Genomic DNA, 13,900 nt, shown 5'->3' with positions numbered 1-13,900 from the left:
CCAGAATGAATGGAACAGGCATGGGGGACAAAAGAAACATACAATTTAAGCTATGTACTTCCCACAACTTCAATATTTGACAACATATCATGAATGGTACTTCAAATAGGTGTTATTTTAAATAGATTGCTGATGGGCTATACATCTTGGTGAACGTCTGTTAACAACTTCTTGCCGTTATCGTGAAGCGTGTATCTCGCGGTTATGGAAATATCATGCAATATGCCATTTTTTATAGTTAGAACAATATGTGTTCCTAATTATATCATGTTTCTATAGTGTAACATGTTATTACTGTGTCTTTACGTGGGTTAGGGCACCACACATCCAAATAAGTGCCCTTCATGACCCAGGCCTTCAGTCTCCACAGGTTAACATGGCAAAACTCGAAAAGCTTGTCAGACCTCCCGTGCCTAGTGACGGGTTGCTAAGCCACGATTGGCCTGTGGCGGTTTTCGGGTGTGGCTTAGCGAAGGGTGAATTTCTGCTGTCCTGAATGCGCATTAAATCGTTAAGGTTAGCGCCTGTGCACTACGGATTAACTGTGATACTCTGCCCCACCAACTGGGGGCGGTACGTCGAGCCTGAAAGTAGGACACAACCACCAAAGAAGCCTGAAATGCCTGAAGAAAAGAAGAACGTGGGATGTGCGAGCACTGAACGAAGGAAGAGCTGATGAAGGAAAAAGCACCACTAGTACGTTCGCCTGTCTGCTGGGAAGTTTGATAAACTGGCCCATCCAGTGTTGCCAGATTGGGCGGGTGCCCGCCCAATTGGGCTTCTTTTGACTACGTCGGGCGGGGGAAAAAAGCCTTAGGCGGGCGGATAAAATATGGGCTACTTTTAACAAGATTGGTGTGAAAACAAAAACCGCCCAATCATACATTTTATCAAATACAATTAAAATGTTGTTCTAATTTTAGGTTTATAATGTAGCGATCACACCCTAACATGGCCAGCAAGACATTTGTAAAGGCGGGCAATCAATGCCGTGGACGACCTGTCAGATATCCTAGAGGAGGAATTTGGAGAATTTAAAATGCACCGCACCAAGTGCACGGTCATCATAAAATCAGTGCTGGCCCCTCACTTCAGATCTGAGTTAAAGGACGATATCGATGAGTCCCCATTCTCCCTTTACTTGGATGAGACCACTGATATATCTGTCAATAAACTGCTGTGCATATGCATTAAATACCGGTCACTAAAACATGGCAAATTTATCAGCTCTTACCTGGGGTTAGTTGAAGTGACATGCGCAAATGCCAGGGGCATCACAGACGCGATCCTCACCTTCATGCAAGAGTATGGCCTAAACATTAAAAACATGGTGGGGATCGCCACAGATGGAGCGAGTGTTATGGTAGGAAAAAATCACTCTGTGTACACTTTACTGTGTAAACAGCCCGATCTAAACCTTATAAGGTGCGTCTGTCATTCATTGGATATAGTGGCAAACAAGGTCATGGCTCAACTCCCTAGCAATCTAGACTATATGATAAGAGAAACCTACAATTGGTTTTCTCACTCAGCCAAACGTCAATCTGACTACAAAACTCTCTATGAAACTCTAAATGATGGAGCGTGCCCACTAAAAGTACTGTCACCGTCCACTACGCGTTGGTTAGGTGTAGCTGACTGCATCGACCGAATTTTGCAACAGCGAGACGCACTGAAGCTGCACTTCAGTCTCGCAGCCAGTGCAGAACACTGCTACTCAGCAAGGCTGTTGAGCGAAATGTACAGTGATCAAGCAAACATACTGTAACGATTTGATAGTGAACCACACAGTTGTCCAATCAAAAGGTTTATTCACTGGGAACGAGAGCAGTGACACAGACAGACTTAGATAGACTTAGATACAGAACACAATACACACGGGGCAGGTCAAGCAGACACACACTACACACATACAGGGGAGGTCGCAGCCCCCCACACAAAAGGGATCACACACGAGGGAGAACTAAAAGGGAAACATGTCACACTAAAGACGCTAACATTACACTTAAAACTAAGGAGAATAACGACATAAACCCCCCAAATGTTCGCTCTCGTATCCCAGGATCCCCTGCGCGGGAGAACGCGAACACTGTCTTTTGCGCCAACGTTACACAGCTCCCCCAACAAGCCATTGCCGTCCTCGGCAATGCCCACGAGGTAGCCACATGCTAACGTCGGCGCGCGTCGCCCGCCACTCAGTTCAGTGCGAAAGTTCCGCCAACTCACGTGGGGTGCACGCGCCGCAGGAGCTCACTCAACGGGGCGCCACGCTGCTAGCAATCCAGTTCGGGCGTGCTAGCAGCCACGTGGCCGACCCGCTCGTCACCAGCTCCCTCTCAGCAGCCGCCCTCAGGCTGCACTTTCCGCGGCGTGTCACCACGGCACTCCTCCTCTCCAGACGGGGCCCTAGGTGGCCTTACAACCGTCGACACTGTCCCAAGCACCGGGGTTCGGGGGGGCCAGATGAAGCTGCGCCAACGCCACTCCGCTCCGTCGAGTCGTCGACCAGGACAGACAGGCACCGACTCCGCAGCAACCGGACCGCGCTGAGCTCTCCCGCTGCAGCTACCGTCTTCGGCGTCCCTCCTCGTGTTGCCATCTCGCAGAGCCGTACTGCTCTGTTCCCGGCCCGTTCCACTCCTTCGCGGCCTCGGCGAAGGCACGACCCCCGAGATGGTCGTGCTATCGAACTCCACACAACGAACTTTTTTTTTTTTTTTTTTCTTTTAACGGCGCCGGCCAACAGGCCAACTAGAACTAGCGCCTAGCACTGCATGGTGCCCCTCACACGCACCCAAAAGTTAAAGCACACACGAAACAGTCACACACTAGAGAGTCTTTCCGTCGAAGCTGCCCCACCGTCGTGAGTTCGCTGCCCTCAGCGGCTCCGCCAACCGTCCATCGTCTAAGAACCTCTTCCTCGCCGCACACCCTCGGCTCTGCTCACGCGTCGCGGCTCGCCGTGGAGTCAGCGCCCAGGCCAGCGTCGTCTTCTCCGCGACCACTTCTTCCGGCCAGATCTCCTCCCATGGCAGCAGGCAGGTCCCGGTAACAGCTTCTCTCCTCCGGCGGCAGTCACGACAGAAGGCCTCGAGCTTTTTAGTAGCCCTTACAAGGGCTCTCTCTGGATCCTCTGGCGTGGGCCTCCACCCAGTGGTGAGGTCTCCCGCTCCCAGCTTTTCCTGCTGAGTGGAGGCCATGTCCGAAAGTCGCTTCTGACACCAATGTAACGATTTGATAGTGAACCACACAGTTGTCCAATCAAAAGGTTTATTCACTGGGAACGAAAGCAGTGACACAGACAGACTTAGATAGACTTAGATACAGAACACAATACACACGGGGCAGGTCAAGCAGACACACACTACACACATACAGGGGAGGTCGCAGCCCCCCACACAAAAGGGATCACACACGAGGGAGAACTAAAAGGGAAACATGTCACACTAAAGACGCTAACATTACACTTAAAACTAAGGAGAATAACGACATAAACCCCCCAAATCGTATCCCAGGATCCCCTGCGCGGGAGAACGCGAACACTGTCTTTTGCGCCGACGTTACAATACTATACATGAACTTCCTTCGGCCAATCTTGGTGGAAATAAAAACAGTGAACAAGTTCTTTCAATTGGAGACAGGGGACTCACTGGGTGTCTTTAGGGATCTTGAGAGACTTTACTTGTCCACTCTAAAGAGAGTCGCAAAGCCCAGTGTCTTTCGAGTGAATAGCGACTGTCATCTCAGAGAACTAGATCTAAAATCAACTAGCATATACCTCTCCGCCCAAGACGCAGACTTGGGCACCACATTTCAAGAGGAGCTCAAAGCGAGCGCATTGACGTCTGAAGTAAAGGAAATTATCTCTCTGCGGTGCTTCGCTTTTATTAAAGAACTGTTGGTGCAATATCAAATGCGCTTACCCGAATCGCTGGCCATGCTGCGGAAACTGGAGCTGCTCTCCCCTAAGTCAGTGATGTCCACCATAAACAGACCAAGGGTCAGAGAGTTGCCTATGAACTTTTTTACATGCTCCTTCGATACTTTGGACTGTCAGTGGAGAAATATCGCATCAGCTGGCTTCTCAAGTGACCAGGCTATTGACACGTTTTGGATAGAGATTGAGGCCTTCAAAGACGCTGGGGGGAATAAGTGTGAACTAGCACTGGGTGCAATTAAATTGCTGTTTCTGCCAATATCCAATGCCCACGTAGAGAGAGCGTTTTCCCAAGTGGCTCTCTTGAAAGATGACGGGAGGAACCGTATGGGACTGCCACTCCTGTCCAGTCTAATGGAGGTGCGCTCCGGCCTGCGCAGAAATGAATGGACGTCCGCAAATTTCAGACCTCCCCGGCAGTTGTTACTGAGGTTTGATTCTTCAATGTATTAGGCCTAGGCTACGTGTTTTGGCACCTGTTCTTGCGGTATTGATGATGTTAATTTTTATGCATGATGAAAATGTTGTTCTACATTTTACACAACATGCTTTCTGAATACTGGCAATGTTTTTTTAAAAGCCTAACAATGTAGGCTATTAGGCTACATTATGTTTACCCGGCAGTTGTTGTGGAGGTTATTCTTCAATGTAGGCTATTAGGCCTAGGCTACGTGTTTTGGCAGCTGTTCTTGCGGTATTGATATGATGTGCATTTTTATGCATGATGAAAATGTTGTTCTACATTTTTTTAAAAGCCTAACAATGTATTACATTATGTTTATTCAAAGATTAAATGTTTTTTTCTGTGACATCGTTGTTGGGCGGTTTTTTGCTGAAGTGGGCGGGTTTTCCAACGTGATTGGGCGGAAATCACTCAATCCAATCTGGCAACACTGGGCCCATCACATCGCTCCATTTATCATCCACCAGAACACACACAGCGTGCACTGTGTTTTTCTTCAGTAGGGCCCACCGTCAAGACCAATTTGGTCCCTACCGATTTTTTTTTACTTCAAATGTTTAAAAATGTCTGAAATGCTTCCAAAGGTAAAACTATGTTCAGTAATTACAATAACAATGCTAAAATAAAGATTGATGTTTTTATGTGTAAAATACAAAGTTTATAGATTTGTCACAAAATAGCCATAGGGAATGTACACTCTAAAAACTGCTGGGTTAGTTTCTAACCCAAAAATAACCCAGCGGCAGAGTCAGATAAGGACAGACCCAACATTGGGTTATCTTAACCCAACGGCAGAGTCAGATAAGGACCTACCCAACATTGGGTTATCTTAACCCAGCCCTTAACCAACCCAGCACTGGGTTCCATTAACCCAGCATGTTGGGTTATGTTTTCTGCCCAGCATCTGGTTAATAATGACTATATTGCTGGGTTAAAGCTACCAATACGTGGGTTAAATATTACAACCCAAATTATGTGTTAACATTATTCATTCACAATCACCAATTATTATTGGTGCTTTTTATTTTAATCATTATTACCAATGTTGCACTGCTTAAGAAATAAAGAAAAGATTCAAATTTCAATCATTCTTTTATTGATATTTTAATTTACATGAAATTTTCCCCCATTCAGTTCTCAAAAGTAAAGTCATTATAAAATGGTAAAACTAGATTCTCCAAGATATGGCCTCTAACTTAAACAGCCAAGAAGTAGCATCAAGTCAAAAAACAGAGGAAAAACAGTACATTACAAATGGGTACTCCGCCTTTGCTCGTGTGAGATACTCAGCAATGTTCGTTCCAGTCTGTGGAGGTAAAAACACACACACACACAAAATGATTAAGTAAAAGTACATAAGTACATAGTACATAAAAGCATTATAATCTCCTAGTGCAAACTACACTGTACAGCACCATCCATATTCATTCTTTCGCCTCTGATACTGATACTAGTAAATATGGCTGGACGATTTGGGATAGCTCTTTTTACTCAATTTTACCAGGAGTGCCAATAGTTGGTGCTTGTTCTATTTGTAACAATTGTCTTAACTCACAGGCTCATCAACGGTGGTAGGCCTGATTCTCCTCCGAACTTTATACACTTGGTGGGATCAGCATGGGCAGCAGCTGCAAAGCCACATCTCCTCATTTCTCTGCAACATAAATATTTAAAACAAACTTAAATACTCTAAAATGGATTAACATACCTGCTAACTAGTCTGCATTAAAGTTAACTCTGCTAAGGTCTCATCACAACATAGTAGCCTACATTGAGGAGACCAAACTAAGTTAAGTTATGCAATCAAGCAGTATCTCAAAGCTAACGTTAGAATACTGTTCGTATGTCAAGTTTAGCATGCTTACTTACATCTGCTTGTCAATTTCGTTACTCATGTAGGGCTCATTTTATTGACTCTGAATGTTTGCAAAATCCCAATGTAAATGAAAAAGTGTTTTCCAAGACTCAAAAGTGCTTGTCCCAATGAGAAGTAGGCTACGAACCGTTATTTGAACTAACTACGTTATGAATTGCATACACACATCAACAACGTTTTAACGGTGTTAATGTTAATTGCAGGGATTCCCTCACGAACGTCGTCTTAAAGAGACAGGCACTCAATTAGACCTACTGAACTGAACTGAATGCTACATCTGACTAAGAATGCATTACTTTGCACTTGTATAGTCTTTTATTTTGGAATCTTAAGAGCAATAAACATATATTCCAATGTTAAGGAATTCATGTTTTTTTCATTCAGATATGTAAATCAACATGTATAAGTTGCTATTAGTCAATTAATGGGGAGATAATCGATAATCAAATCGAAATCGAATCGGACTGAAAAAATGAATCGTTAGATTAATCGATGCATCGAAAAAATAATCGCTAGATTAATTGTTTAAAAAATAATCGTTTATCCCAGCCCTAGTTGGAATGTGATCATTGCAGCCTCAGTAGACACGAGAGGAGCAGAAAGACACCGACATAACATGAGGGATAGCTGTATTTGTTAAGGGGGGGGGGGGGGGGGGGGGGGGGCATTTACGTTCAGTTGTGAAGACCAATACCCTATTTTGAATGACAAAACAGCTTTGGCATGTGTAACAGCTTAGAATGGTGGCTTACAATACATCCAGCAACATATTTGGGGGCATCCCAAAGTGCTTGGAGGAGAATGCACTGAAGTTCTTGAATTGTCAAGGACCAGTTGGGGCAGTTTCATGTCTCTGTTGCTGAGATAGTTTCGATCGTCAAAAGGTCAGAATTGCCAAGAATCTTGTAGGGGCTGTTTGGGGCATATCTCTGTTCCTGAGATAGTTTCGATCATCAAAAGGTCAGAATTGCTAAGAATCTTGTAGGGGCTGTTTTTAAAGAGTAGAGATTGTCTGTGCTGTGGGGGGTGAGACAAGGTACTCATGTTTTGCATGATATCTCAGCACCCAAAGTTGTTATAAATCCATAGTAGCACATATATTATCATCTAATATTGTGATAGACCTTTGTATGAATGTGTGTTCTATAGATATAACCTATTGAACTTCCATTTGCTATTTATGGCCTGTAGGCCTCATTGACCTGAGCTAATGCAAGTCAGAAAGGGGAAGATTCTATTAGGGAAAGGTTCCAGTGGGGGCTGGCATAGAAGCAAAGAGGGGGAGTGAGGGTGTTTTAATGTACAGAAGCACACATACAGTCCATCTAATCAATAAGTATGTGTCTGGATTCAATTTTATACACTGACCATTTTCTCACCTATTCATTTCTAATGGCCGGTCATATTTGAGACCGGGAATACACATGGGTGTTAAATAAAACACTCAAATTGTCATGAAAATGATCAAAAATTCTTTTGTGTGTTCAGATGCCCTGTATTAAGTCATGGCACCTTATGGTAGTCAGAATAAGGTAACAATATTTATGAGAGAAAATAATTGTCAATCGGTCACATTTGACCGCAAACACAACAGGAAAGGTTTTATAACTGCAGTCTTGAGTGCTGCTGGGAAAATGCCTGAGCTGAGAATGGTTCCCAATTTGCATAAGCTCAAATGCCAAACACCTGAAAACACTTTTAAAGAAGTTTGTAGGCAGAGCGTCAAGACAGCAGGTACTGTAGATGAACGAAGTTGCAGCACAGTTTTTTCAAGGGTTTGGCCATCATAGCAGTAAATTCAGATAAGGAGGCTACATTTTGTCTAGGCTTGTGGTGAACTCTAATATTTTCAATTTTGTGATGAAAAAAAAGAACCAAAAGTCATTAAACATTTTTGTTGACTTGAAATCTTGAGGTAGCTCTGTTGGGGAATTTGTTAACTTATCAACAATGGCAAAAAGAGCACGGGAGTTATTAATGTGTTAATAATGTTACAATTAATGAAGAATGCCTGGCCCTATACATAACTCAGAGTTATATATGTGGAGTCTCTTTTTGAAGATGAGTTAATCTGAAGCTTAGTATTTCATTTACGTTCAGCTTTACTACATTCTCTCTTCTGATTTTCTACTGTTGTGATATTCCTCCATGGTGTTTTAGGTTTACTGAAGTCTTTCTAACCTTGGCAGGTGCTATTATACTAAATAGAGTCAAGGACCCTGAGAATATTAGAGCTAAATTGAGTAAGATGGTCTTCCTGCACACATGATGTCATACATAGCTAAGGCTTCCATAAAAAGAGTGCTGCTATTCTCATTCATTTATTTGTGGTAATTTGATGGTTTTACTGTAAAATTCACTATGATAGTTCATAGTAACACTGTCAACTTATGGATCTTTTACAGTTGAACCATGAAGTATTTATTAACAGTTCTACCATGACCGCTTTTAATGTGTTCATGATAAGTGATAATGGATGACACTGTGTTCTTTAATCAAAAGTTTGTTTTTCTGTCATGTTGTTAAACTTTAGTCGATACAAGTAGCCTAACATGTGAGTAAGTAAACATAGCCTATTTGATGACCACATCAAACATGGCATAGGCTTAAAAGTAGCCTAGAGGTAGCACAGGAATGTGAAGGATATAAACAGAGGGAATTCATGTTTTATTTCATACAGTCTGGTATTATCCCAGAAATGTGATTTACTTTTGAAGTTGAAAATGTTTAGTTGAACTGTAAACTTTATAGTAAACCTCATAATTATGAAAACCTCAGTCTGACTATAAACAAATTGCAGTCAATCATCATCATTACTTATTAACTGTAAACTTTAAGGTCCGCATCAGACGTCCGTCCATGAAGTTCATAGTAATGGGAGAGTTCATAGTCAAGTTATGATATATTCATGGTCGAACTGTAAAGGCAATGGTAGAACTATAACAAATTTAAGTTGAACTGTAAATTTCATTGTTATACTGTCAAATTTTACTGTTCATTTTTTCCTGGGTTTAATAGGAATGTGGTCATTGCAGCCTCAGTAGACACGAGAGGAGCAGAAAGAAACCAACATAACATGACAAAAAAATATCAAATAATAATGGATTGAAAAGAGGTACTAATAAACCAGACATGCTAGAATAGAGACCAGAAAATGGATATCCACAGTCCCTTTCTATCAACACTAGTGATTGTTATAGATAAGGATTAGAAGGATTAGATTAGTACACTATGCTGTACATTTATGCGGTAAGGGAACTGATTAAATATGCACAATACCTGCAGTGCTTCCCTGTCCATTAAACAGCGCAACATTAGTCACGTTTTATCCTTATCGCACCATAGGTTTCATTCCTTTGCACCACGTTTACGTTACAGACATGCCTGAAAAAAATTACCACGACACACATGGGGAAGTTCTTCCTCAGCATCAAGTGAACCTAATGTTACCTCACCTCCATCCATATTTCCTATCGATACACTTAATTTCCTAGTTGGCCTGAGCACGCATTAACGTTAACTTATGCCTGTTAACAAATTTTGTCGCTGAGCAAACTCATGTTGGTAGCATATCTTATAAATATAACGGCAAACCATATTGGCAAAACTGGCCACGTTAATTTGAGCCCAAATTATCTCTGCCTCAATCCTATAACAAGGCTAACGTTACTTGCGGTCAGTTATTTACGTTAGTTTCTATGTTTGCGGCGCACCATTATAATGAACTATTAAACATGGGAAATGAAGCTAACTTTAGCTAATCTATCCAGAAAGACACTCATGCAGAGAATAGTGTTCACTAACGTTACCTTTCAGTGCTTCTTCAAGATTTGATTTGATTCGATTTCCGCTAATAAATTATTTTCATTAATGTTAGCAGCTACCAGAGCCCGTCTACGGAGAGCCTTGCCACTCCGTATTAAGTCCCATTGTACCGAATTTTGGTTGCAGTTCCACCAGAGTTCCACTGGGGGCGATCGCCATGAGTGCAGAATGAATGGCAGTCAATGGAGCTAGACGGCTAAATTTGCCTCTTTCACCTGATTGTCGTTGACAAATCTCAGATTTGATTGTAGTTTGTATAACTTCAACATGGGTTATAGGTCAAAAGTTGAATGAACGAGTACTTATGTCCTTTTGATTTCTTACAGGTTGGGTCGTTGTTGCCCATAACACGCTAGCATTGTGCTAATGAATGACGTCATTGACACGTTTGAAAGGCTTTTTAGAACAATTAAGTGACGTTAAAAAAATATAATACTCAACCAAGTGTATTTTCTTTGCCTCCCCTTTCGAAAACAATATTCAAATTACTTGGAAAAAAATTATATCCCGAGAAAAGTGGATTTTGAGGGGTACAGCTCCATAGACCTCCATGCATTCTGCACTCGTGGACGAGCGCCCTCATGTGGAACCACAGAAGGAACTGCAACCAGTTCAGAACAGTTTAGAAACCGGAAGTTTTCCGAGAGTGGCAGTTCTCCCCTTATTAGACATTCTCTGCAGCTACCTAATGTTACAGTAACGTTGGATGAGGTTTAACTATGTCTAACTAGCTTTTGCTAGGCAAACAGTTGAGCAACGTTAATTAACTTAGCCTAACTTTATACCTAAAGTTAACCTATGACTATTCAGCAATTGACATCATTTTACATTCACATCTTTTTGGGTTCTTTAAGAAAATGTGAATTGGTTATAACGTGTCAATATCATTAGCAGCTAATATTAGTGAATGCCAAGTGTCATTCCCATGCTAACAGCTAAGTTAACATTACAAATGATGACCTTCAACAATAACATTAACAACAACGTTAGTAACATCACAATATGATTAGACTATGTTAATTATAAGCCTATGTTAATTATGTTGACATGGATATGATAGACATACAGAATTTACTTACTTGAAACAGGGAAGGAGAGGGAAAAAATGTTGACATGTCTGTCCCTCGGTGTCAGTCATTCAAAAGATGGTGGAATCAGAGATTTCTTTGGAGATTTTTATGGAGACCTAACGGTCGAGCCTCGATTTCGTGTAACCCAATGCATTGGGTTATTATTTCTAACCCAACGCTGGGTTAAATATACCCAAAACATCATCCAGATGCCTTGACCCAGCATTTGGGTCACTGAAACAACCCAGCAGTTTTTAGAGTGTAAAATCCACAAGTTTCATGGTCCACAACAGCAATAATTCCATTCAACAGGTTAAAATATCAAATGCGGTCAGCAAAAAGTAAGGCTTCCTCCATCACCCCCTCTCTGTTCATTCACAAAACACTTAGCAAGTGAGCAGGTGATATTATGATTTTGCCGCTACTAACACCATGTGACCCAATTACCGTGAGTAACCACAGGTGCACAACACAGACGTCATCTGACCCCAACATTCCGGCCCCTAATTATTACAGTTATTACACAGTAATAATTACAATACATCACAAATTCTACAAAAACATTCAAGGGTGGTTCTTCTTTTTGTTGGTTCCTTTTGTTTGCTTTTTAAATGTTTTTTATTTCAGTCATTGGCCAGAGGTTACCAGCACATAGCCAAATATCAATGAGTCAGTAATGTCAGTCATTGGCCAGAGGTTACCAGCACATAGCCAAATATCAATGAGTCAGTAATGTCTCGTGAGTCCTGAGGTCATGTCGAATGATGTGCTCTTTGTGCAGATCCTCTGGATATAAGGTTATTCATAAAACCAGCGTAATCTTTGGAAACCTTTGTCCCTGGTGATCCTCCTCTTCCAGTTAATTGCACATTGCTCTGCTGTCTTACTATTATTAGACATTGTCAAATCTCTGTCTAATGGCCCACTCACCGTCCAACCAAGCACAGTCTTGATGGCATATGGACCTTTATTAACACTCTGAATGACCTCCAAAGGTTCCAAGGCTTGGGGCATGTTCATACCTATCAAAAGCTCTACCTTTGCTTCTATATCAGGCAGATGAACCTGCTTCAAGTGTGGCCAGTCGCTCAGATCCTGCTGTCTTGAGATGTTACCTCTGTTAACGGGCATTCTACACTGTGTGAAAAGATTTGGCATTTCCCAAAACAAGTTGCCATCCAATCCAGACACCTCCAAGTCTGAAACAATACAGCTGTCCACAATCTTTTCTTGTCCCATCATACGCAAGAGAATCCTCGTTTTTCTCCCAGAAAGATTCAACCTATCCATGAGACCCACTGTGCAAAAGGATGCTGAACTCCCTTGGTCTAGAAAGGCGTATGTTTCGATTATTTTTTGGCTTTTCTTTGACTTTACCTTTACTGGGACGATGGCAAGCTTGCAGTCTTGCTCACCGGCCCCAGTAAGACCACTTGTCTGGACTGCAACAAGAGAACGATCTGCATCGTGATTAAGATAATCATCATTCCTCTCTCGGTGGATGTGGAGTATACTTGGGTGTCTTAAGTTACAGATTTTACATGAGAGGTGTTTCCTACATTCTTTACTGATGTGCCCAGGACACAAACAGCCGAAACAGATACTATTCCTAGGCATTTCCCTTCAGGTAAGTATCCATTTCTAACATTTTCCTCTGTTTGACGCTCTTTCTCCACTGAGGTGACAGTCGTGGCAAAGCTACTTCCTCTAGCCTTTGGCCGAGGTGAGTGCCTTCTTCTGACACCATCTTTAGCAGTTGGTTGAGTAGGTGGAGCTTCACATAAATTCCCAAAGACCGGATCTGTGGCAATTTTTACTTGACGCTCAAGGAAGACAACAATGTCAACAAATGCAGCTCTGCGGTGATGCTTCTCCTGAATATCCCATGCCACTGTTCGCCACTTATCTTTTAACTCATAAGGCAATCGTTTAATCACAGCAAGCATATTGGAGGGAGTATTTAATTCATTAAGACCTTGAACCTCATCCATTGCATTGCAACACCGATGCAAAAAGAGACTATATGCCTGAAGAGACTTCACATCCTCTGATCGAATTAATCTCCATGAATGTATTATATCCAAGTATGCAGATGCAATGACATGCTCGTTTCCAAAATGTCCATATAACAAAGTCTTTGCCTTCATGTATCCAGTACCATCGGCCATATGTTGACAGCTTCTAACAAGTTCATTAGGTTGCCCCCTGGTGTACTGTGCTAGGTAATGCAGGCAGTCGTCAGCATTGTCAGCCTTTGCCTCTATGACCTTTTCAAGTAATCGCATAAAAGTATGGAAGTGCAGAGGGTCACCGTCAAATGTTTGAATTTCTCTTTTTGGGAGTTGTGAAAGACTTTGTTGACGCACCAACATACTAGTTATTTCATTTTGTTTCTCCATTACAGACAATATATACTGGTTCCCGTTAAGTGTTTGAGAAGGTCTTGGTTGAATTTCTGGAGATATAGCATTTTGGATTACATTCCATGACGGATCTGAAGGCCCCTTGTGGAGATTACTTGTCATTGTTTGTTGCTTTGTACTTAAATTAGGTGCTTTTTTCTTTCCATTATGTTCATGTGACACAAAGATATCAGCATCAAGGGTGTCAAAGGTTTTTCTTTTGGTTTGAAAATATGATTCCATTCCGTTTGATCTCTGTGAAGCGGCACTTTGGACAATGGATCCAGTTCTCAGTACATTCACCTTTGCAACAGATGCAGCTATATC

The 13,900-nt window shown here is 42.1% G+C and overlaps 1 long non-coding RNA gene across 2 annotated transcripts; it reads right to left on the bottom strand.

Annotated features, from left to right (window-relative positions):
• Nucleotides 1-5,514: 5,514 nt before the first annotated feature.
• Nucleotides 5,515-11,396, bottom strand: LOC143100210 (uncharacterized). Of its 2 annotated transcripts, none has more exons than XR_012981875.1 (3): nt 11,181-11,396; nt 5,956-6,054; nt 5,515-5,706 (listed from the first exon to the last, which is right to left on the bottom strand). It is a non-coding gene; the product is annotated as an uncharacterized LOC143100210 (long non-coding RNA). The 2 variants fall into 2 exon arrangements; XR_012981874.1 differs by lacking the exon at nt 11,181-11,396 and adding an exon at nt 9,556-9,797.
• Between the last annotated feature and the right edge of the window lie 2,504 nt (nt 11,397-13,900).

Source organism: Alosa pseudoharengus, unplaced genomic scaffold, assembly GCF_046254945.1.
Source record: "Alosa pseudoharengus isolate Yale_2024_CS ecotype anadromous, Long Island Sound unplaced genomic scaffold, YU_APseudo_1.1 YU_APseudo_1.1_scf_3, whole genome shotgun sequence".
Taxonomy (NCBI): Eukaryota; Metazoa; Chordata; class Actinopteri; order Clupeiformes; family Clupeidae; genus Alosa; species Alosa pseudoharengus.
Note: the sequence above shows the minus strand (reverse complement) of the source record. Positions and strands in the feature narration are given on the sequence as shown.